The 26,306-nt window shown below is 37.5% G+C and overlaps 1 protein-coding gene across 2 annotated transcripts in view; it reads left to right on the forward strand.

Annotated features, from left to right (window-relative positions):
* SGCZ (sarcoglycan zeta) overlaps window positions 1-26,306 on the forward strand; it is a 699,685-nt gene that overhangs the window by 601,556 nt on the left and 71,823 nt on the right. The window lies entirely within an intron of this gene.

Consider the following 26,306-nt stretch of genomic DNA (forward strand, 5'->3'; position numbering starts at 1 on the left):
AGTAACTGTTTTAGGTGCACTTAAGTAAACTCTGGAGACCACAGTTAATTATTCCCATCAAATAATATAACTCTGCCATAAATAAACCAGCAATGCAGGCTTAATCCAGTGTCCCAGGTAGCAGCTTGAGTTTCCTTGGTGGCCCGATGGGGACTCTCTAGTCCAGGGGTCCTCAAACTAAGGCCTGGGGGCCGGATACGGCCCTCCAAGGTCATTTACCTGGCCCTCACTCAGGGTCAACCTAAGTCTGAAAAGACTTGAAAGCACACAACAACAACAACAACAACAATCCTATCTCATCAGCCAAAAGCAGGCCCACACTTCCCACTGAAATACTAATAAGTTTATATTTGTAAAATTGTTCCTCATTTTAATAATTGTATTGTTTTTAAGTGTTTTTTGCACTACAAATAAGATATGTGCAGTATGCATAGGAATTCAATCTTTTTTTTCCAAATTATAATCTGGCCCACCAACAGTTTGAGGGACTGTGACCTGGCCCTCTGTTTAAAAAGTTTGAGGACCCCTGCTCTAGACCACCTCAGAGGTGTTATGGAGTCCCCACTGCCCAGCTACACTGAACAAGTGTTTGGCACAACTGGCCAGCAACATCCTCCCGGAGGCCATGGAGCCCTGAGGAGGCCGAGGGCAGCCTACAAAGGCTGCTGGGGTGAGGTGGAGAAGCCGTCCCTGGCCAATTCTGGTTGACCAGCTGCTGGTTGGCCTGCTGCTGGTTGGCCAGCCGGCTACGCAGCAGGAAACTTTGCTCCACATAGTGGGCTTCTGGGAAGAAGAATGCGCCTCCAAGCAGCATGGCCGGTGGGAGGGCGTCCACCGCCGCAACAGCCCTTGCCTGGTAAGTCAGACAAGGCATTTCTGATTTTAAAACCACAAAATTTATAAAACTATATTTAAAATATTAATTCTAACACTAAAAGTATATTATAAATCATAAAAATTACATTTTACAGTAAATAGGATTGTGGTCCTGGAATGTAACACCCACGATAAGTGAGGGAACACTGTACATGCAAATATAAAATAGTCCTTATCCTTTTCTATTGATCTAAATGTTTTTTGTCCTCAGCAACTATTTCTAGTTAGCATTCTGCACATTTTGTAGCATATAAATAGCATTATCTTTTCAGCTCTTTCTCTTTCTGAGAAATCTATGATTTTTAGCTTAAAACATTCTTTGGTGATAAGGCTAGAAATGAACAAAAACCAAAATGCTTGAACTGCATTATCTAAACAATGTCCCAAGTGACATATAGCTTGCTGTATGTTCTGTTTTTATTCATGTCTCAGTTCTATTGTTGTGGTTCATAATGATTTATGTCATAAATAATCTTTTGCTGTCAGGTTAGTATCCTCATTTATGGTCCTGTCCTTCCTGATCATCCCATCTCAGTTGGGATGTCATTTTAATAGCTTTATGTTGGAATCCCAAATCTTCTTTTTTAATTTATCAATAAAGAAACTGTAGCTAGATTTAATTATGTAATTCATTGACCAAAACATCTAATCAACTAATATTTCTTTCATGATTTTTTTAAATTGTACCATAACGGTGTCTGAATAGCAGATAATGTAAAGAATAGAATGGGTTGTTGCTCGGCTATAAAAAAAAACTTGTGCTATAAGCAGAAATCCAGGTAGGGCTGGTAAATAATCATGTTTGATATTGCAGTGAGCCACTACCAGTTAGAGGCTACAGTACTAAATGAGTAATCCAATGGTATGACTTAAAATAGTACAAATTCATGTCTTTCAAAGTAGCTTTATTCCCTACAAGAGAATTTATTTATTTACTGTATTTGTATACCACCTTTCTCAGCCCACAAGTGACTCAAGGTGGTTTATAGGCAACAATTTGATGCACACAATATCATAAATACAATTAAAAAAACATTAATATATAATATAAAACCTCAACAAATCAATAAAACAAAAATCATTAGCGTCTCCTTGTTTAAACATTGTCCAGTCCATTGTCTAGTCATTTCGTTTTCCTATGTCAGTTAATCTGTATTTGCAAATGCTTGCTCAAAAAGCCACGTCATTACTTTTTCTCCAAAATGTTAAAAGGGAGGGGGCCGATCTGATATCCCTAGGAAGGGCGTTCTATAGCCAAGGGGCCACCACTGAGAAGGCCCTGGCTCTCATCCCCGCCAGATGTACTTGTGACGAAGGTGGAATCGAGAGCAGAGCCTCCCCAGACGATCTTAAGATCCTAGATGGTTCATAAGGGGGGATGCATTCAGACAGGTAAGTTGGGCTAGAACTGTCTAGGGCTTTATAGGCTAAAGCCAGCACTTTGTATTGTGCCGGGTAGCAGACTGGCAACCAGTGGAGCTGGTGCAAGAGAGGAGTTGTATGCTCCCTGAGCACCGCTCCTGTTAGCAATCTGGCTGCCATCCATTGGACCATTTGAAGCTTCTGGACAGTCTTCAAAGGCAGAATTACTAAATCTATTTGTCCGAATCTACTATATGAATAGATATAGATTAGATAACTAAACATCTCATTTGGTCATATCTCTTGTAGCTTCTGAGTGCTAGTGGAAGATGTCAGAGGTACTGGGAAGAAAGGGTGTTTAGACCATTCCTTGTACTACTTACATGTTTTCTTTCCCACTTGAAACAATAGTTTAAGGTCATTGTTTAATATAAAGGGCACTTCCAGACTGCAACAAAATCCGCATTTTAAAAGTGGCTTTAAAAATCCTGGGACTTGGCAGGAGGTCCATGCAGTTGTTTAGAAGCCTTATGGTGTGTTGTTGACTTGGGGCTAGTTCTATTGTGTTTCCTGTTCCCCATTTCAAGGAGAGGGTGTAGGAAAAACAAAAATACAAGAGCCCATTAAATCATGTCCTAACCTACTGACTTTGGCTGTGACTGTATTCCGGAGGTCCATAGAGCTTGCAATTCCTAGCTTGCTTGGCTGAACTAGGAGTTAACCACTTTCCTTCCCTTTTTGTTAAGATCCTTGTTAATGGAAACAACTCCTTTTTTGAAATTAGATTAGCAAACTAGGTTATTTGGGCAACATGAAACAATATATTTGTTCATGAGCAAAACATCAGGAAACTCCTGAACGATGGCTTATTGTTTTGTAGAACCATGGACAATAACACTAACATCATGCTAATGTAACTTGATAACTTTTCTATTTGGTGTTTGGTGATGAGTCCCCTCAGGGAGATAGAGTGGACTATAAATAAATAAATAAATTATTAACATTATTATTATTATTAAGTATTTTATTCCTTATATTGTTGAATAGAATAGTTATGTGAATAATGGTAGTTTGCACTGACACTTTTGGGATTGGAGAAAAGGGAAAAGGCTTGTGGGTGTCATTTTACAAAACAGCTGGACCTTATCACTCAGATTCCTAGAAATAATGTGTGGAATTCTTGCATCCCATTCTGAGGAGAGTGTTTTTCATTCGTGCAGTTCTTCTGTTTGATGCAAAACAGTGTAATATGCAAAGGCAGGCCATCTGTGATGATTGCCCTGACTAGCCGAGTCATAGGTAACCAGACCAGTTAGCAAACACAAATGGACAGAAATTAAGCTAACATCTGTCCTTGCCATATTGCACTTGCCACTGCATTTCAGGAGCTGCTTCTGGCAAATACATTATTTAAACCTTCAGTATCAGCAGTGTTTAAACTTCAGTTACCTCTGGCATTCCGTTGAACTGGATATATGAAAGCATTTTGACATTCTGGCTGATGATATGGCAATTTGTAGCCTGGCTCTATAAATTGAGAAAAAAATGTATGACAGCACAGTCCAGTTTGGTTGGCAATATGTTATTTGAACTATATATATATACCACTTTTCTCACCCCTGGGGGGACTCAAAATGGTGTACATCAGGTAATGGCAAGATTCAATATCAACATATATACAAAACCAAAGCATAATAACTAAAATGATAACATAACTATAAATTAAACAATTAAAATAATATTAAACATAGAACATAAACAGACATTTAAATGATTAAAACATAGAATTAAAGACATCTTAATATAACATTAAAATCACATAATCCAGAATCATTATCTGAAGCCATTCCTATTGGCACTTGCACTTATTCCTATATATTCTTGTATTGCTGTACTTTACTTCCAGAAGGCTTGGTCCCATAGCTATGTCTTTATGTGTTTTTTTTCTGAAGGCCAGGAGGGAGGGCACTGATCTAGTTTCACTCGGGAGGGAGTTCCAGAGCCAAGGGGTCTCCACTGAGAAGGCCCTGTCTCTCGTTCCCACCAACCATACCTGCAAAGGAGGTGGGAACGAGAGAAGGATCTCCCCAGAAGATCTTAATCTCTGAGATGGTTCATAAGGGAGATGCATTTGGACAGATAAGCTGGGCTGGAACCGTTTAGGTCTTCATAGGCTAAAGCCAGCACTTTGAATTGTGCTCGGTAGCAGACTGGCAGACAGTAGAGCTGACACATCAGGAGGGATGACTTCTCTCTGTACACCACTCCAATGAAGAATCTGGTTGCACCCATTGGGCCATTTGGAGAACAGTCTTCAAAAGCAACCCCACATGTTGCAGTAGGGTATTCAGGATGTAACCTGAGCATGGACTACCATGGCCATTTCAAGACACATTTCAAGTATCTTAGTGCCCTTTCACACAGCCCTAGATCCTAGAGTATCAAGGCAGAAAATCCCACATTATCTGAGTGTGGACTCAGATAACCCAGTTCAAGGCAGATATTGTGGGATTTTCTCCCTTGATATTCTGGGATATAGGGCTGTATGGAAGGGCCCTTAAAGAAACAGGTTCATCATACTGTAAATGCCTGTGAACTCTTTAAATAGTTTTCATGGTTGGTACATATTTTAAAATGAATTTACTAGCTAAAATATTTGCTTTCATTTCTACTTTGTTATCTTATAATTTTGGGACCACCCAATTGAATAAATTAATTATCGATTTATAGTATTTAATGTGCTGTTTGTACCAGCAAATAGGAACTGGAAAAACGTTATTTTTTAAATTTATATTTCACTTTTCCGCTGAATGTGTCTGAAAGTGTCTCACAACATAAACTTACAACAAACCCTTGTTGGCCATTCCAGAGGCCATTTTAAACAAACAAGGCTTTTCCTGCTGGAAAAACAAAACACAACAGAGAGGGATTCCAAAGCCTAGGAGCATACCCTCCTGTGCCCTTACCATTCAGACCTCAGAGGGTTGTGGTATGGGAAAAAGATCCCTCACTAAAGACTTGTACAGGATCATATGAGGAGATATAGGCTTTCAGCTATATAGCGCTTTATAGATCAAAACCAGCACTTTGAATTGTCCCTTGAAATGGATCACAAACCAGTGAAGTTTCAGCAAGGGAGTTATATAAGTAAGGTAAATAAACAAATAAATATCTTCTCTGTAACCAGCCTTGGTCAGTAGACTAGAGAAAGCATTTTGAAACTGCTGAAGTTTCTGAACAGTTTCCAAAGGCAGTGCCCATGTAGAGTCCATTACAGTAAACCAACCAAGAGTGTAATCAAGGCATGTGTTGCAGTGGTCAGATTTGGCTTCTCAAGAAACATGTTTAGCCAGCACAATAATTTTTACTGTGCAAACACACTACCATCAAAACATGGGCATCTAGGCTCAGGGAGCTAGACAACTGAGATTTCATGGAGAGTGTAACTCTGTCCAGCACGGGTTGGATTTCTATTTCCTGATTTGTTCTGTGACAGCCCAGAGTTTGTCTTTCAAATATATGAACACAGTCACAATGCAGAAAAATAGAACTGAAATATTCCATAAAACTACATTAAGCAACAACAGTTTGATACCAAGATGTGGACATGTAATTAAGTCAACCCTGAATTTTGCCAAGGACGAGAAATTCCAAGAAGTTTGTGTGTTTAAGTAAAAGATCTCTGAAATTTCCTACTGGTAGTCTTGTTCTGTCTTAATCTCACACCATTTTTCTGACACATAAACAGGGGTGTTTTTTTTGGTGGGGGGGGGGGGGGCTTGTCTAAAGTATATATTTTGAATGCAATTTTTAAATTATGTATGTTGCATTTTTTGCATTGGTTATTTTTTGTTTTTTAGATATGCTTATTTTGAAATGTGGGCATGATTTTCAGCTTAGTCTGCCACAAAACAATCCTTTAACGATGTATGGATTTCAAATGAAAGATGTATCCCTTTTTCTGGCTCTTTTATAAAATGTGAAATCAATGTTTGCTTACCAGAATGCAAATGTTACTATTTTTTGCAACCCCAATCAACATCTTGGATTACTTGTGCTTCCAATGCAATATAGAGATCATATGACATCAGCATCTTCTCCCAATCCTAGAAACAGCATTTTGCAATAGCCAAAGTTTCTGAGTAGTTTCCAGGTGAAGGCCAATTTAGAGTGCATTACATAGCAAATTGATAAATACATGTTGTAGAGACCTACAGCAATAGTAGTTTCCACAATTAGTGCTGGTCACTTAGTACATAGTAATATGTATATGCCACAAGAAAGTGTTCAAACCATTTCACATACATTAGTTACAGCTGCAAAATGCCATCTTACTGGGATCTGCACGCATTATTCGCCGATATATCACACAGTCCTAGACCCTTGGGAAGTGTCCGAAGTGTGATCCAATACAACAGCCAGCAGAGTGATCTTGTTTGCTATGGACTCATCTTGTTGTGTTTCAAATAATAACAATAACAACAACAACAACAACAACAACAACAGATCCCAAATGTAGACTCTGCAAGGAAACAGATGAAAAAATAGATCACATCCTCAGCTGCTGCAAGAAGATCGCACAGACAGACTGCAAGCAGAGGGATAACACCGTTGCTCAGATGATTCATTGGAACTTGTGCCACAAATACCATCTGCCTGCAACAAAAAACTGGTGGGATCACACGCCGGAAAAGGTTATAGAGAATGAGCACACCAAACTCCTCTGGGACTTCTGAATTCAGGCAGACAGAGTTGTGGATCACAATACTCCTGACCTCACAATCGTGTTAAAAAACTGACAAACTGGAAAAGCTGCCATTATATGAGGATTTAAAGATTGAACTGCAAAGACTCTGGCACAAACCAGTAAAGATGGTCCCAGTGGTGATCGGCACACGGTGTGCAGTTCCTAAAGACCTTGGCCTGCACTTAAACACAATCGGCGCTGACAAAATTACCATCTGCCAGTTGCAGAAGGCCACCTTACTGGGATCTGCACGCATTATTCACCGATATATCACACAGTCCTAGACACTTGGGAAATGTTTGACATGTGATCCAATTCAACAGCCAACAGAGTGTCTGCTGTGGACTCATCTTGTTGTATTTCTAATAATAATAATAATAATAATAATAATAATAATAATAATAATTTGAAATCATTCAAAAATACATCACACAATCCTAGACATTTGGGAAGTGTTCGACGTGTGATTGATAGATCTCATTTGCTGTGACATACTGTGCTTTTGAATCAGTATAATAATAATAAAAATAATAATAATAATAACAACTTTATTTTTGTATCCCATCACTATCTTCCTGAAGGGACTCAGGGTGGCTTACATGGGGACCAAACCTAGTCAAACAGAGATCAAAATAAAAACACAGTAAAAATACAGATACAATACATCATAAAAACATAAACCATCAACAACAACCAGTAGCCAAGCATAGTGGTCATATATTAAACTAAGGGGTAAGACAGAGCTTTTGCAATACAGGTATAAGGGAAGGGCTGATAGAAAAGGGAAGGAGCCAGATTATAAATTTGGACTAGAAGGGCCAAGTCAATTAGTGTAATATAACTATAGGGACAGTGACAATGGTAAAGTGCAATTGCCAGATATAAAGTTATGGCTAGAAGGGCCATAATTATCTAGAGAACTGATTACTCAAAAGCACATTGGAACATCCACATTTTTAATCAACGAATCAACTTCTGCAATCATAAGTCAACATCTTGAATTTTCACTTCTTCTCAATTTTGAATATTTCTGATGACTCAGATGCTCCAGGCCCGCCGATTAACCATTCCTATTTTAAACATTTTAAAATCAAACTCTGATTGACCTAATGGGACAAAACATTTCCTTCTATTCTCAAACTGGCAATCTGTGCCAATCTGTAGGCATGATTAACTTCTTTGTCAGGCAATATGTTCATTTAAGGATCAGGTTCTCTGTTATTCAACTGGCACAGTGTGAATCGTCATGTGAGTCAATCGCTCTGGATATTTTAGAACATCCGCAACTTTCTGGCTGTGATCACCATCTAGTACTATGTCTTGGTATTATCCTAGCAAAACTGGTATGTGACTCTCCTGCCTGAGCATTGTTGGGGAAGGTGGGTGAAATGGGGGAGCACCCAAGTAGGTACATAATCTGGGGAAGCTTATGTGGTGATTACTTGTGTATTAGCAATGAAAGCATTGAAAAGGATGTTAAGAAGCCTTCATTTTGTGTAATGAAAGCCTGACTTTAGTTTATGGGTCTGTTATAAAAGTCACAATAATGCCGAGATTAGTTTCAGTGACTGAACAGAATGGGCACAAAGGACCTGCATAGCATAACAATGCACTCCTGAGTGAGGCATTGATCATGCAGAGGCTTTGTGCTTGAAATGAAGTACAGGAAAGAATTCTAATGTTGAGCATGCCACATTTTTTCCTTATGAAACTGGATCACTGCATTTCATAGCTCATCTATGGCATGCTAAACAAATATATTCAATAAGAGGTGCTTAAGTTCCTGTTCAGAACATCATCATATCTGGACATCAATTGTCAGACCAATTTTAAAGGTCTGGAGCCTGTTTGTGATTTATATAAAGAGGTAAAGGAAATATTAAACTTGCAGGATTTGAAGACTGGCATATATGGAAAGATTTCTTTTGTTTTAATCAGAAGAAACATAGTTTTGCTTGCCACTAAATAGAAGTTTGAGAACTGGTAGACTTAGACCTTGAGGTTGGAATTATCTTTTATGTATCTTTTTTGGTGGAGGTAGTACAGTAGTTTAGTTAATGTTTAATATTAGTTACTTTTATTTTGAGTATTATGGTCAGCCCTCCACATTCTTTGGGGTTTAGAGGCACAGGAAACTCATGAGAGAAAAAAAAACTGATTTGCTATGTTTTTATCTGAAAGAATATCTCTCTACGAGTTTCTAGGTCCTCCAGAATATCTTTATGGTCAACACCCACTAGAATCTGACTATAGAATTGCACTGTAGGACCAAGAGGTCCCTAGAGAGGGGTTCTGTAAGGTTAAAAAAAACCCAAACATTTTTATCAAATCTGCAGAAGTGAAACCTCAAATGTGGAGGGCCAAATATTTTTAATATAGTACAAGTGGTATGTAGGGTAATTGTTTAGTATGTATTTACATGCAGGGCCATAGTCAGAAATACATTCAAGGCTGGGGTGGGGGGTGGGGTTGAATTTTTTTTAGCGAATCATTGAGTAGTTCCGTAACATGCTAAATAATTTAAATAGTATGGTTCATTCTATATTTTTATATAGACTTAATTAAATCAATTTTCTATTTTAGTTACAGAGTTTCAAGTCCTAAAATAACTTAAAATGACGATTAATTGGTAATTTATAGTTATAAAAGAATACCACAACATCTATTGGAAACATTTGAAAACTGTGTCAATACACTTTGACAGAAATCAGGCTCCATCGATAAACTTCAGTGGACACTCAAGTGTGCAAGTCCCATCAGTCTTTCTTGCCCCATTGTGCTTCTTAAATATGTATTTGCATGCAGGGCCATAGCCAGAAATACATTCAGGGCGGGGTGTGTGTGTGTGTGTGTGTGTGTGTGTGAATTTTTTTTAGCAAATCATTGAGTAGTTTCATAACACAAAATAATTTAAATAGTATGGTTCATTCTATATTTTTATATAGACTTAATTAAATCAATTTTCTATTTTAGTTACAAAGTTTCAAGTCTTAAAATAACTGAAAATGACTATTAATTGGTAATTTATAGTTATAAAAGAATACCACAATGTCTGTTGGAAACACTTAAAAACTGTGTCAATACACTTTGACAGAAATCAGGCTCCATTGATAAACTTCAGTGGACACTCAAGTGTGCAAGTCCAGTCAGTATTCATTCTTGTATATGTTTTCAAATGTTTAAGAGTTGAAAACAACTTCTATACACACACACACTTTATTTTTATTTATTTTTTTATTGATTTATCACAATTATTACATACTATTGCATTTTATACATCAACGTCTTTAACATGTTGTTTTGTTGTTTTGCTTTGACATTTCCTCCCCTTTTCTCTTTCCCCCCCCCCCTTTTTTCACCTCAGTGCTCCCCTCCACCCGTCTCAAGCCACATTTCTTACATTTCATCTGTCCAAAATTTCATTTCTTCTTGTGACGGTAATTTTCCTTCCTTATTTTTTAATCCATTTACCACAAATTTTCCCCATATAGCATCAAAATCACTTTGTTTCCATATACCTTTTTTAACCTTTAATATGCATGTCAGTTTATCATTTAATGCTATTTTCCATGCTTCCTTATACCACTCCTCTATTTGTATATTCATTTCTTTTTTCCAATTCCTTGCTATGAGCAGTCTTGCTATAGTTAGTAAGTTTGTTATCGCTTCTTTATCCTCCTTTTTCAGTTGCTTATTGGTATATAATGATAATAAGGCTATACTAGGACTTTTGTCTATTTTCATATTCATTATAATTTCTATTTCTCTAAATACTTTCTCCCAAAAATTATTTACATATTTACATTGCCACCACATATGTATATACGTTCCTGGTTCTTTACACCCTCTCCAACAATTTGTTGAATTGTTTTTATTCATATATGCTATTCTTACCGGTGTTAAGTACCACTTCCATATTAACTTGTAATAATTTTCTTTAACTCGTATCGATAAATTTTTTAAATGTCTTTGTCCCCATAACTGTTGCCACTCTATTTCACTTATTTTTATCCCTAAATCCTCTTCCCAAGTCTCCTTAAGGGTACTCTTTTTTATTTTCCCATCCTTCATTTCAATTAGTATCTTATAGATTTTGCTAATTATACCTCTCAAGTTTTCATGTTCTTCTACTGCCCTTCCCTTCTGTATTATTTGTTCGAATTGATTGAGTTGGCTTCCATTTCTATTTTTTTTTCCAGTTTATTAACCATTGTTCTAGTTGTATACAATGAAACCATGATAATTTTATTTCTTTAAACTCTTCCAACATCCTTTCCCTCTTCATTTCCACCTTCATCCAATCCCCTATTCTATCTAAATTTATTTCCCTTACCTTTTTATCCATTGCTTTTTTTAAATTTTTGGGGAATTTCTTTTCCATCACTATTGGGGTTATAATTGATCCTTCCTTTATTAACCTCCCCTTGTATTTATTCCATACTTTCAGTATGTTGCTCAGCATTGGGTTTCTAATTTCCCTCAGTTCTTTTCTAGTAAGCTGTTTAAAAAATATGTTCCAAGTTTCATCTTCCACTTTTCCTGATTCATTACTAAGCCAATCTATTCCCTCTTTTTTAACCATTCCTTCTATAACCAAATTTAATCTACTTGCTTCATAATATTTTTTTATATTAGGTAGTGCTAGTCCACCCTCCTTTTGCGATCTATACCATAACTGTTTATTTAGCCTGTTTCTTTTACTTCCATTGCAGTACTTATTAATCATTTGTTGCCATCTAATTAGCTCTTCTTCTGTGATTTGAAGTGGTAACATTCTAAATATAAAATTTATTTTTGGAAGTATTTTCATTTTTACTAATGCTATTCTTCCAAACCAGGATAAATGTATATCTTCGTACTCTATTAACTTTTTCTGAACTTCTTTTCTTAAAGTTACTACATTTACTTCCTCTATCTCTTTTAAATCCTTAGTTATTATTACTCCCAAGTATTTTAATTTATTCTTAATTCTTATTCCCATTTTTCTCTGTTCTATAATTTTTTTTCTTCTTCTCTTGTATAATTGAGTAGCATCATTTCTGACTTGTTCCAATTAACTTGTAAACCCGTTGCTTTCCCAAATGTCTCCAAATGTTCTTTTATTCTATCTATTTTCTCCACTATATTTTCTATAAATAGCAATGTATCGTCAGCGAATAAGCTCACCTTCTGTTTCTCCTTTTTTCCTAATCCTTCTAAATTTTTATCGTTCCTTATATTATTAGCAAAAAGTTCTATCACCATAGCAAATAATATCGGGGACAAAGGGCACCCTTGTCTAGTTCCTCTAGTCACTTTTATTTCGTTTGTCACTCCATCATTTATAGTTATCACTGCTGAGTTCTTTGAGTAAAATTGTTTTAATACTCCTTTTATTTTATTTCCCATTCCAAATTTATTCAATATTTCCCCTAATGTCTCCCATTCCACACAATCGAACGCTTTAAAAATATCTAATGATAATATCCCTGCTTTTCCCTTCCCCTCCTTAGCCCAATGAATTTTATTTAGTGCTCTCCCTATCAAATTTGACATTTGTCTTCCTTTTATAAACCCACACTGATCTTCTTTTATGTACTTATACATACATTTATTCATTCTATTAGCTAATATCGCGGACAATATCTTTGCATCCTGGTTTATTAATGATATGGGCCTGTATGACGCTGGGTCTGTTAAGTCTTTGTCAGGTTTGGGTATTAATATTATTAATGATCTCCTCCATGAATCGGGTATTTTATCTCCCTTCATTATTCCATTATACAATTCCAATAATTTTGGGGTTAAAACTTCTCTAAAGCTTTTATAATATTCTGTCCCTAGACCATCCAGGCCTGGGGCTTTTCCTACTTTTAATTTATTAATGACTTCCTCTATTTCTTTTTTCTTAATAGGTTGATCCAATAGCTCTTTATCTTTCTCCTCCAGCTTACTCTCCCAATTTTCTTCCACGTATTTCCTAATTGCCTCTATGGGACATGCTTTAGTTTGATATAGGTTTTTATAAAATTCCTCAAATACTTTCAATTTTTCTTTCATAGCTCTACATAATTTACCTGTTTTGTCTTTTATCGTGTTTATCATTCCTTCCATTTTCTTTTTCTGTGTTGATTTAGCTAGGATCTTTGAATTCCTATCACTAAACTCAAAATATTCCCTCCTTAAATATATTAAATTTTCTTGTACTTCGTCTATTTCCATTTTATCCAATTCCTCTTTTTTTGCTCTTAACCTAGCATAAATTCGTGTATAAATTCGTGTATAAAAACCTAGCATAAATTCGGGAGAGGGGAGAGGAGACACACACACACTTTAAATTGGCATATCTAAAAATAAAAATCAATGACCCACACATATTATCACATTTTTTAGAAACCTACATAAAATCCCTTTAATCTGGTACCTAATTATTCAAAACTTACTTGATAGTTTGTGGGAAATTAAAGTATAAACTTTTAATGCAAGCACAAATTATCGGGGGGGGGGGGGGGTAGTTCGGGAAGATTAGCCCCAAATAGCCTGCAGTTCCACCCCATCAAGTCTGGTCTCTTTCATGAGGGCTTTCATGTCCATCCGACTGTCCCCTCCCTCCGCCACCGCCAATGCTTAATTAAAACAAAAGAAATCTTTCCATATATGCCAGTCTTCAAATCCTGCAAGTTTAATATTAGGCTTGGCCTGCCAGTTATGGGTGGGCCAACTTGGTTACTTCCACTATATCAGCTATTGCTACAAGTAATAACACTGAATAAGGTAAAGGTTGTCCCCTGACATTAAGTCCAGTCGTGTCCAACTCTGGGAGTTGGTGCTCATCTCCATTTCTAAGCTGCAGAGCCGGTGTTGTCTGTAGACACCTCCAAGGTCATGTGGCCAGTATGACTGCATGGAGCACCGTTACCTTCCCGCCGGAGTGGTACCTATTGATCCACTCATATTTGCATGTTTTGAACTGCTAGGTTTTGAACCTGCGACCTTTCAGTCAACAAGCCCGGCAGCTTAGTGGTTTAACCCACTGCACCACTGGGGGCTCCCACACACTAAATAAATTGTCAAAATTTGCTTGAGATACTGCTTGCAGTTCTGGAGGGACTTGTTTAATTTTGCTTCTCATGGGGATTTGGTTAACCAATTACAATTCATAAGTAAAACAGGTTTTTTTTTAGCCTGAAAGATTTGGGGGGGGGGGAGGTTGGACCTTTAACCCCCCCCCCCCTTGGCTACATCCTTGCTTGTATATATTTCTACTGTGTGTATATTTATAGATATAGATATATATTCAACACACACAAACACACTTCTGCATATAATAAATGAAGTTCTATTTCTGTAGCTGGGATTTATCAGAATAGTGGTAACATTTTGCAAAACATAAAGCTTTTCCATATCTTGTGCACCAAATCCAGCCAAATTTCCTTGCCTAGAAAACCACTAATAAAACTAAATTGTGTATTAATTGAGCATACAGATATGTGTTTAGTTTGATCAGTGTGAGACTGGCTTCTGTATAACAACTCACCGTTATTGTTTTATATGTTGGGTATTGATACATTCTTTCTTGTTAAGGACAACTCTTTCCAAAGACGCTACATGTGCCTTCACACAGAACCCCATATTTCCTAGTCTTCTGGCTGATGAATTGCCCATGACTGTTTCCTTTCAGTTTTACAGTTATGTAAGGGAAAATAGGAATATAGTAGGGAGCTGCCTCTGGGAAGCAGGACAGGAAATCATTTGGGGAGAAAGGTGTTTGCTAAAAATTCACTCGGTTCCTTGTTGCTACTGAATCCAATTCAAATTTCTGATTTTACCCTATCAATCTGTATCTAGGCTGAAACTTTGGTGGCTGTGGAAATACCTTCTTCCACAGGTAATAGCAACATGATCAGGATATTCTTAGGTCAGGTCTGCACAACCTGTAGCCCTCCAGCTATTTTGGCCTCCAATTCCCAGAATTTCTGGCCATTGCTCAAGCTGGCTAGAGCTTCTGGGAGTTGGAGGCCAAAACAGCTGGAGGGCCACAGGTTGTGCAGATCTGCCTTAGGTCATATTTGACCATTTCCAGTAGGACTTGGTATCTCCAGTGCTAATGGAAAGTAAACTAACACAGGTGCAGATTGTAGAACCAAGTGGGAACAGGGTTCAGGACCTTTGATAATTCCTTTAAATTTACGATTAAAACCCAAAATGGAATCATCATCCTGCCAACATCAAAGCTAACAGCTGCACTGGTCTTTTCTTATAATCTCCTCCCCACCCCACCGAGATCAGAAAACCTTTCTCCATGGTGATCTTTCAATTTGGTGATATTCTTTCTTGGAAAGCCTGCCTAGGTACTTTTTTACTGACTTTGGCACATCTTTTGATCTACAATTTTTAAAAGTGTGAAGTGCAAGATGTACATTTGAGTTTTTGTATTTTGGTTTTAACTCTCATCACTATTTGCCATTTTAACTTTTTCTAATCTGTGTTGTATTTTATGTTGTCATGGAAATAATGTGCTTGCTGGACTTCTTATCTGCACTACATCTTAATTGTTTGGACATTTTATTGTTTATTATGATTTAATACTTAAAGAGACTAGATTTGTAGATTCTATTGTATAGCTGAAAAATCTTTTGATAATAGAACTAGCACTTAATATATTAGAAGCTATTCTTGGAAGCATAACTTTCAATAACTTAACAAGGTGTGATGTAAGTTATAGAATCATTTTAAATGAAAGATCTGTTTTAATGGCTGAATCCCATACTCTACAGTTGTCAGCATGGAAAATAAATTGCTACTAGGAAATTCTTATATTAAGTGCTTTAATTTATAATTACCAAGACCTTCAAAATGATAAAACAAATACTATTTGGGGACTATCAATTGTATTTCAGGTGGCTCTGTGCACCTCTTTCAAAGATAATGTGTCAAATGGCCTAATTCTTTTATATTTTACTACTATAATTTCACTACTGAAGCAGGTGGTCTATGCCTGTCAAGACATTCACAAAGCTTCTGCTGGGTACTAAGCACAGCTAAATTATTTGCAGCATCTGGACCTATAACAAGCCTCTGACAGGACATTAAATTTTTATTTTTACTCTCCCCACACATCTTTTTTGACATTCAGACATCTCATTAACTTTTGTAAAACTATGTCCTGCATGCAAGCTCGAGAAGAAAGTCACTTAAGAGGGCAAGTAAGTTTAGTGGATTATAATTTATGGTATATCTAGAAAGAGTGTTGTCATTCTCATGTCCTTCTGACTTAAGATTTCAAGTATGGCATCAATATCTCTCTGTAATTTTAAAAGTCTTTCAAAGGCAGATAGAATGCTAAAAAAAACAGAGAACCATAGAATTGGAAAGGTCCCCATGAACCATTGAAGCCAACCTTCTTTTCAAGGAAGGATTTGTCACTGAAGCATCACCAAAAGGTGGCTGTCCATAGTCTTTTAAAAAAACATCCAGAGAAAGAGACCCCGACAACTCTATACAATTAGTTCTGTTACCAAAACCCTCTCACAATCAAGAATTTTTTCTAATGTTCAAACTGAAGGGATATTTCACAGAGAGTTACTGAATTCTCATTTAACATCTTTTTCACTACTGAAATAATGGGACCACACAACAATATGGGATAACTATGGGCAACTTTTATTGATGATACCTGCTTAACTTTCTCGCGAGGGTTCCCATTCCTGGCCTTTTGTCTTAGGTGCACACCAAGATGTGAAACCATCCCTGTTTCCCACACGACCCACAAACTCCAAGTAGCCCACAATGAAACAGTATAAGGTAGCTGGAAAATATCCCTAGCTCTTGGGGGGGGGGGGATTCCTACCCGGTCTCGAAGTGACCACAAAGTACATTGTTAGAAGGTGGGAGGTTGGGTCAATGATGAAACTGGAATGAGCTCTGAGGCCAGGCTAAGCTAGCCTTGCCCCTGCAAAATAGTCATGACAGTGACTATTTTGCCCTGTGATCTCTGTCATTGGAGGCCAACAAATTGTCCTTCCCCTATTTGGGGTGGGGGTGGGGCTAATTCACTGTGTTTAGAGAAACTCATTTTTATATTGATGTTTACAGTCTCATTAATTGAACATTATCAGTAATAATAATTTCAAACTGAAGGATGAGTTGTACATTTTAAATGCAGGCAGAGTGTGAAAGGCTAACCAATTGTAAAATTAATGTTACCAGCAGTCTTTTTCATTCTAAACACCTTAAAGCTGTTAGTTTGCTTACTGAACAGTATCTAGCAAGTCTATTTTAAGACGAATGTTAATATTACAAGCACTTGTACCACAGACATCTTTGTGAAGCAAGATAATAAACTGCAACAGTCGAGCAATGAAACTGGGAAAGAATGAGTTAAAGAATGCTTAATCCAAATGTATTTCATGAGTTCTGGCCCTGTAGTGAAATTCGCCTTCCAATGTTAACACAGCTAACAAGGAAAGGATTGGCACCATTAGCAATTATTTTTGAAAACTTGGATGACAGGTAAGGTCTTAGAGCACCAAAGAAGGTCAAAACCAATGCCTATGTTTAAGTGTTAGGGGAGATGAATCAAAGATCCAGGAATTACAAACAAGTGAGCTTAATTTAACATCCGACGATGTTTTAGAATAATGAATACAAAGGTCAATCAATAATCAGTGCATCTAGAAGAAAATAAGGGAGAACAATACCAAAACAATTAAACTGAACTCTGAATAGATGCTGTAATGAATCCTGATATTTCCCTTTTTCTGGCAAGAAATGTAGGCAAGTATGAAACTGAGTTTGCATAACACAATCTGCTCTTTTAATAGTTAATGAGAATAAATACTGTACTTGGAAGACAAAAAGCTCTTATACCTTTTTAAAAAAGTGACTGTATCTAAGAACACATTGATCTGACCCCAAAGGGTGATCAAGTGGCAAATCTTTATCCCACTAAGTTCTTGCACTCTGTCTGATGGGTTTTGATTCTTTTGCCAATCTAATTTCATTGTAGATTGGCCCGGTAGCAAAGCAATCGGCAGTCTACTTCGAATTCATATCAAGAGGATATAAAGGCCCATGATTACACATAGGGCTGTTGAGATTGAAAAAAGTGGCTGTAGAAGTGTTTGCATTACCACGAAACAATGGCACCAATCTTGCCATACGAATTGGGATAGGTGAGAATTTCATTTCAGTTCATTGTTTCATAAGAATTTATGGAAATGTGCAAGTTTCATTACTTGCACATTTCAAGTGATGTACAAAGAATAATCATATTCATACTAAAAGAATATGAGATTTTGCAGACCTGAATATGAGACCAGAGATAGACATCGATCTCATTTGGTTCTGCATGTTCTCCCTGCATATTTTATTCTTGGGGAACAATGCAGAAACAAATCAGTAAGGTAATTAGTAATATGCTGATTAAATTTTCATTTAACTAGGCTAGCTGACCTCTGGCTTCCCATTTCACCCCAATGCAAACTTTGTCACTTCACTGGGCAACATCTATGTGACAAAGGAGATTTCTATATCTTAGCTGAGTTGATACTATCAGTCTATATATGCACACCATGGGAGAAAATGTTCCACAAGATTTATGCATTGGATAGGAATGTAAATAAGGTAGTAAAAAGTTACCTTAATATGGTGAAAGAGTCTGTCTAGGATCCTCAGAACCACAAAGAATGCATGCCTATATTGTATGAATGTGGCACCATATAATATTACTGTGGTAGGTTTCAAAATAACAATAAGAGACAGTTGAAATTCATGACAGAAGGAAAGTTGTTGTTAACAAGTTTTTGTTCTTCCTAAATACCAAATGAAAGTACTATTGATCTCAATTAACTTGGCCATGTATTTCTCTGTCAAATTAACTTTACTCCCATCTTATGTCGCCAGATTTTTCAAAATAACAAGAGACAGTTGAAATTCATACCATGCATGACTAGCAATAGGAAAGTTGCTATTACAAAGTTTTTTTATTCTTCCAAAATGCCAAATGAAAGTATTGATCTCAATTAACATAGCCATGTAGTTTCCTGTCAAATTAACTTATTGACCACATTCATATATTACATGATGCACACATTTCTGCCTTCATGAAGGGCGCACACCCTAAAATGAGGATTTTTTTAAAAAAGAAAGCATCTTGTTCAGTCTATACAAAAGGCTTCCCAAATAAGAGGCATTCCTTAGAATAAGGCACATCTAGCAGTCCAGTAAGAGATGAGACAGTCATAAAATCATAGAATTGGAAGAGATCTCATGGGCCATCCAGTTCAACCCCTTTCTGCCAATCGCATTCAAAGCACCCCTGACAGATGATCATTGAGCCTCTATTTGAAAGCCTCCAAAGAAGGAGCCTTGACCACAGTCTGGGGCAGAGAGTTCCTCTGAACATCTCTCACAGTTAGGAAGTTCTTCCTAATGTTCAGGTGGAATCTCCTTTCCTGTAGCTTGAAGCCATTGTTCCGCGTCCTACTCTCCAGGGCAGCAGAAAATAAGCTTGTTCCCTCCTCCTATGGCTTCCCTCACATATTTATACATGGCCATCATGTCTCCTCTCAGCCTTCTCTTCTACAGGCTAAACATGCCCAGCTCTTTAAGCCATTCCTCATAGAGCTTGTTCTCCAGACTCTTGATCGTTTTAGTCACCCTCCTCTGGACACATTCCAGCTTGTCAACATTTCCCTTCAACTGCGGTGCCCAGAATTGGACACAGTATTCCAGGTGTGGTCTGACCAAGGCAGAATAGAGGGGTAGCATGATTTCCCTGGATCTAGACACTATACTTCTATTTATGGAGGCCAAAATCCCATTGGCTTTTTAAGCTGCCGCATGAAATTGTTGGCTCCTGTTTAACTTGTTGTCCATAAGGACTCCAAGATCTTTTTCACACATACTGCTGTCGAGCCAGACACTCCCCCGCCCCATTATGTATCTTTGCATGTCATATAAGAGATATATTGGCAACCCTGTTCTCATAACAATTTGCACACAATATCCTTTTTTTCCTTTTTTTTTTTGCTGTGAGGCTAAGTGCCCACACAATCACACACATACAGAGAACAAACCAACAGCTCACAAAAATGAAAATAGTATATCCAATGCATTTACTTTTCAGTAGTCCATGCAAAATGGCAGCATTGATTGTAGCTTTAAATTTTACAGTCTCGCAAATGTGCAAATTGCTTGTGTCATGATACAGGGAGGCCTGACATAATGTGGATGATAATGGTGGCAAGGAACCTGTAATTATCAATAGATAGGGATGCTTGGGGAATTGAATTTTTATGAATTCTGATGTGAACTGACCTGATCCCCACCTCCTGGATTAATGTGCAGTTCAGAATGTAATTATCCTTCAGATTTCACATATGCAATGCAGTACTTGGGCTCAGAAAAGATGTACCAAAATACATTGTAAAATGCCCAGTGTATAGTAAAATATAGCTTACTCTTGAGCTGCAATGGCCTCAATTCAACATCCTTTCAGCATTGCCTAAATACAGTGGGCCATTGGTATACACTGGAGTTTGAGTCCAGAATACCACACTGCTACCAAAAATCTGTGGACTCTCAAGACTCATTATATACAATCCAATAAATTGTGTCCCTTAAATAAAATGGGAATGTATGTGTGTGTATATATATATGTGTATGTGTGTGTATTCAAGCTGTATGTTATTGAAAGTTTACAGAGAGCCAACATTATCTCCATTATGACCAATACTACATTCAGTCATATACCTGTACCACTGCCCCAACTTACTGTAAAGTTCTAAGGTTTCTTACATGGGTATTCCATGCTTCAAAGTGAGCAGACAATATGTTACATAGAAATGGCAAAGCATTTCTAATCACAGAGAAATCACTGTTTGATGAACACATTATAATTGATAGCACCCGAGTAATGACTGTGAATGTCATGATACAATACCTATGGGAATGTGATAAAGTCTGAGTCATAACCATATGAGGGTTATTGCAGAGAGGTTGCATCAGCCAGTGTCCTTTAGTGATGACCTATCAGCAGGTAGCTATATAAGGAGGATGAAAGTATCCATCTTTCTCTCTCCTGTGTGACTTGGTGTAAGTATCTGTCTATGTTCTGTATGTGACTATCTGATGACTCTGTTTGGAAAGTGGATGTGCATATCCTGTTTGTACATTTGTATATTGCAACCCTGAAGATTAAATATTTTGGATGAAAACCAGAATTCGTGAGTTTACTAAACAGTGTGTGTAGATAAGGTCAGATGCTAGCACCTGGACTCTGATGATAGATGAGGAGAAACATATTTTGCTGGGAAAGGACTCTGCTGTATTTTTGCTTGCTTCTGGGACACTTCCACTCCAGCTTGCAGTGGTTCAGGGAGGTCGTGATTTGAAAACTATAAATCACTTCACAACTAGAACATCCATTTATACAGGATTGGAGAAGGTCTGAGGCATCAGCGCTGAAAAGGATGAGCACCTTCCAGGGGTTTTCTGCCCTTTTGTAATCATTGGGCATCTGACTGGCCTGACACTTCTTTGATCCTACTTGATTCCCTTGAAACATGGATTACTTGTGTTTTGTCAATTCATGGAGAGAAAGGAAATACCAACTCCCAGAATGCCCAAAACAAAGTGCTGGGAGTCAAGGCAAAAAAATAAAATAGACAATATTGAAGTGGAAAGGCAGCAGGTTCAAAGTTAATGTGGTTTGGGCGTGTTTCAAGATTGCATACATGCCAGGGATGCATGGATATTGATTCCATGCATCAATATCCTTACCTGACAGGCATGTAGCTGGGGGGGGGGGGGGCTTGGGGGGCTTCAGCCCCCCTCCCCCAAATTCTCATGGTGGTCTGCGAAAAGGCCTTACTGGTGCATTATTTAACCTGTTATATTTATTCATATGACGATCTGATCACCATACTCAATATATCCCATTTGCATGGGAGTATTGGGGTAACAATACAAAAGGTTTGCTAGGGTGGACCCTCTTTCGCTCAGACTCAGCTCCCCCCCCCCCCCCCCCCGAATCAAACTCTGCTCTCCCCGAAACAAAATCCTGGCTACGGGCCTGTTACCTGATTTATTTTTTTTAGAAAATGCTTTATAATTCAAACATGAATACAAATTTGTGCAGTTTTTTAAAGTCAAAGTTTATGCAGAAATTGGATGGAATGGCCTGATGAACAAACACATTTAAATAGATTGATCTGTCCATCACTGACAATAACTGAAGTGAAAGAGCTTCAGCAAAGGAGTACTGTTTTATCACTTCACTATATTGTTTCTTAATGGCAGATATATGTTTATTTACCAGTTCTCTCAGAACTGGGGAATAAAAGAACATCCTTTGTGAGCCTAATATAACTAGATTGTGGTATTGAGTGTGTTTTTCATCAATTAATCTTACTCAATTTCACTGAAGCTAGCTTTGTTTGTTTCTTCGGTACTGTTTGCTGTGAGAAAAATCTAATTGCATTGAATGGGAGTCAGATCAAGACCAAGACAACATAGAGGAAATGTAGCACAGGCTCAGTGTGTCCATAATTTAATAAGGCATTCACTACTGTTTCACATTGCAGTCTCAAGAGGATGCATCTATTTGATAGATGTAGCTACCTGAGTAATTCAGGTTTCTTGCTTAGTTGGCTAGTTTCTTAGACATGCACTTATTATTCTTAAGTGCCATATTCTAGATCCCACTGAGCATACATTGAAATAATAGATGCTAGAAGATGTCGGTCCATCGTGTACCAGTTTGGTTGCTCCCATTTTCAGGATACAGAATCTGGAAAGAGCAAAATAGTTTGTAATAATATGCTGAATTTGAGACAGACATTTTCCTGTTTTTCATGTTCTAGATAATGAGCTGCCCTCCCCCCCCAAAAAAGTAGGACTGGAGGGAGGGGAAAGATATTATTAACTAAAAGGATAGGTTTCTTGGTTATAATTCAGGAACTAAGGAATACTTACAAATTTGTCTTGTCCTCCATGAAAAAAAGCTGTCTTGATATACTGAAGACACATTAATAGAACAGTAAACCATTACAAGAAATTGTCATACCCTGGACCTCACACATCAAGCAGACCAAGGAGCTCACATGTTGACAAGGCTATTTCCAGTAGTGTGGTGACTTAGAATCTTTTTGAGTCAACATTCTGGGTATTCCTTTGTCTGTAGAGTGAGGAGCAACACAGTAAACCCATAATTACGATGTTTTTTGCACCACGAACAAAAATGTTGTTTCCTGAGCAGGAAATATTGCTTTTGTTTGTATTCCAAAACACCATATGTAGATTTTGTGCAGAGCAAGACCCAAAATCACAGAGACTTTTTTTCCAATGGGAAGAATATTGCTAAAATTTCTCATTGCTTTATTTCAGACCAAAATTAATAAAAACAACATCTCAATAGTGGATTTATTAGACTTGTGCATAATTTCAGATTAAAATCAGAACTCTATCAAATTCTTTAAATTTGTGCATATGAAGGAAAGGTGTGTGTCGGGGTTGGGGGGGCATTTACAAATTGAATCACTTACCCATTTTTTGTAAATGTTCTGCAACATTCGGATGTCTCCCAAGGTCAGTTTATTTTTTCCTATGACCATTTAGCAACTTTGGTAAAGCCAAGATAACATAAAGTGTTTTTGAAATCTCATTCCTTTGGCCTTATCTTCGCCAGCTCTGCCATAAGCATGGTGACAAAGCACAACCATCTTAACTGTAGTTTGGGAAGGTCAGGCCCCCAAAGGTAGAGAATTGCAAGAGTCCCTGCCATAAACTACACTTCCCAGAATGCAAAGCTGCATAGGAATCAGATGAAGGATCCAAGTGAGGGCTGTTTAGTCTAAATAAAATAAATAAAATTATTGAATCTGGTCTGCAAAGAGGAGTAAAGTAAGCAAGCATTTAGCAACTTTAGCAAAGCCAACAGAACATAAAGTGATTAAAATCCATTCCTTTTACTTTGAACCATTGCCATAAGGAAGGCACTGTGGGGGGCAGCCAGCCAGCCATTTAGAGTCAGTCTAATGATAAAATGAATGACTTCAAAGAGGACTAAAGTAAGTAAGTAATAGTATAAATCTGTGCTAATTTGAAGTTATATGGTTGTGTATCATAAAAACAGATGGACATTCAAGGAGATTGCTGTTGTCACTTTTTTGGGGGATACATTGATTAGCTCTAAGCCAATCTGACCTCTGTGCTTGACTGTAAAAAGGTAAAGACCTATATGGATGTGTCTGGAGGGTCTCCTCCAACTCAATAGGGGACACGAATGGATGTCAGGAGAGTTTGGATGGTGCCTTTCAGCCTGCAAGAAAGGCACCTATGATTTCTGTTCCTGGGTTACCTGAAGCCCAGATTCAAGATTCTTTACAGAATAAATTTGTTGTTGATCCTGATGATGATGATGATGATGATGATGATGATGAAGAAAAACCTTATTTTTCTACCCCGCCTCCGTATCCCCGAAGGGACTTGAGGCAGCTTACATGGGGCCAAGCCCAAGGCAACATACAATTAAAAATAGAACAATAAAATATTAAAACAACATAAGAACACCATAAACAATAATAAACAAGCATCATAAGCAACAACAGAGATAGCCTCATTTTTGAGGGACAGGGGACCAATGTGGAAATGAGTTAGAGGATAGGCAGGTTTAAAAAGTGGATAGAGCGTATAATAGCATAGGAATAGAGTAATTATAACAGGATCATTTCAGCTTAACTTAAAAGTATAGTAATCAAAAATAGGAACTTGAATTCAGGTCATGGTTAGGGACCATCTGTCACAGGAATTGTCAATCAAATGCACAACGAGACATCTACATCTTCAGCTCCTTACAGAATGTGGATAGGAAGGGTGCCAGCCCAATATCCCTGGGGAGGGTGTTCCAGAGATGAGGGGCCAACACCAAGAATTCCCTTTCTCTCATCCCCACCTACCACACCTGAGATGGGTGTGGGAGCAAGAGAAGAGCATCCCTGGAAGATCTGAAGGATCGTGTGAGCTCGTAGGGGTGGATGCGGTCATGAAGATAGGCAGGTCCTGAACCATTTAGAGCTTTATAGGTGATAACCTTCACCTGAGAGATGACAAATATAGCATTTGTGATGCAGGAGATGTGGTATGCTATCAAATGAATATTCACAGTTCAAGTTTTTTTTATTGAAATACTATCAAAGGGCAGTAGCAAACACACAATATTCATCTGAGTGTATCAAGTGAAAATGTATTACTTTCCGTCTTCTCATTAGCCCTTTGGAAATATCAATAAGAATGAATAATATCATTGAGAGTATTTGAATGGGGCCTGTAGAACATAAACTGATTCTATATGCAGATAATGACCTATCATCAGTCATGGATTTCCACTTTAGAATCACGAAGGTTATGGACTTAACAGAAAGAGCATCGCATTATATTGGGCTATAAAGTAAATTCTTCTAAATGCCCTTATCTATTACTTTGCTTTCAGCCATGCTTTGCAATCAGCAAATCTAAATGGAGAGAGATCTAGGAAATCAATTCAAAAGAAAGCTTGGTAGCATTGTAAAACACTTGCAGAACAATTACCATGAGGATTAATGGTTACATTGAGAGGTGAGAAACTGTCGGTCTCTATCTCAATACAGAAAATGAATGTTCAGCAGGAATATAATAGTATAGAATATAATGAAGATGATTATGCTTAGTATTTGGAAACAGGATTTTAGGAAAACAGCAGAAATATATGCCTATTTATAAAAGAGAAACATACTGAAAGCCCTTCTAAATAGGAATTAAAATCTGGTTTAAAGCGGGATTGGGGTTCGGGTGCCTATGCAGTTTTATTGCAGCATTATTTTAATACTTCCAGTAATCAAAATGCTCCAAGGGGTGAGCACAGAACAAATGAGGCATGTGCTTCCCTCTAATCACCCCACAATAAGTTCATATTATCCTAAAGATAAGTTGGAAAACTTTTTAATTAACATTCCTTAAAAATGTGTCAAATTCTTAATGTCTCTGCAACTCATCAGCCTTCTACTAGGTTTTCCCTCCAAAACTTAACCTTCTAAAAAGCCGTAAAGAAAGATGCTGAAGTTTATAGAAGTGGAGTACTTTAAGACCTGAATGGTCCTACCCTGCTGGTTGCTGACCAGTCACCTCTTCTGCTAATAGAGAACTTGGGAAGTGAAGTTAACAGAAGCTCCAAGATCAAAGCAAAGAGCCAGGTCACACTAGAGGTTCCTTTTCTTGAGCTATCTTGTAACAGTACATTATTTAGAAAAGATGTCTAAAACTGAAAATCCTGCTGTTGACAAAAGCGGCTATCACCAGAATA

Source organism: Anolis sagrei, chromosome 5 (assembly GCF_037176765.1).
Source record: "Anolis sagrei isolate rAnoSag1 chromosome 5, rAnoSag1.mat, whole genome shotgun sequence".
Lineage (NCBI taxonomy): Eukaryota > Metazoa > Chordata > Lepidosauria > Squamata > Dactyloidae > Anolis > Anolis sagrei.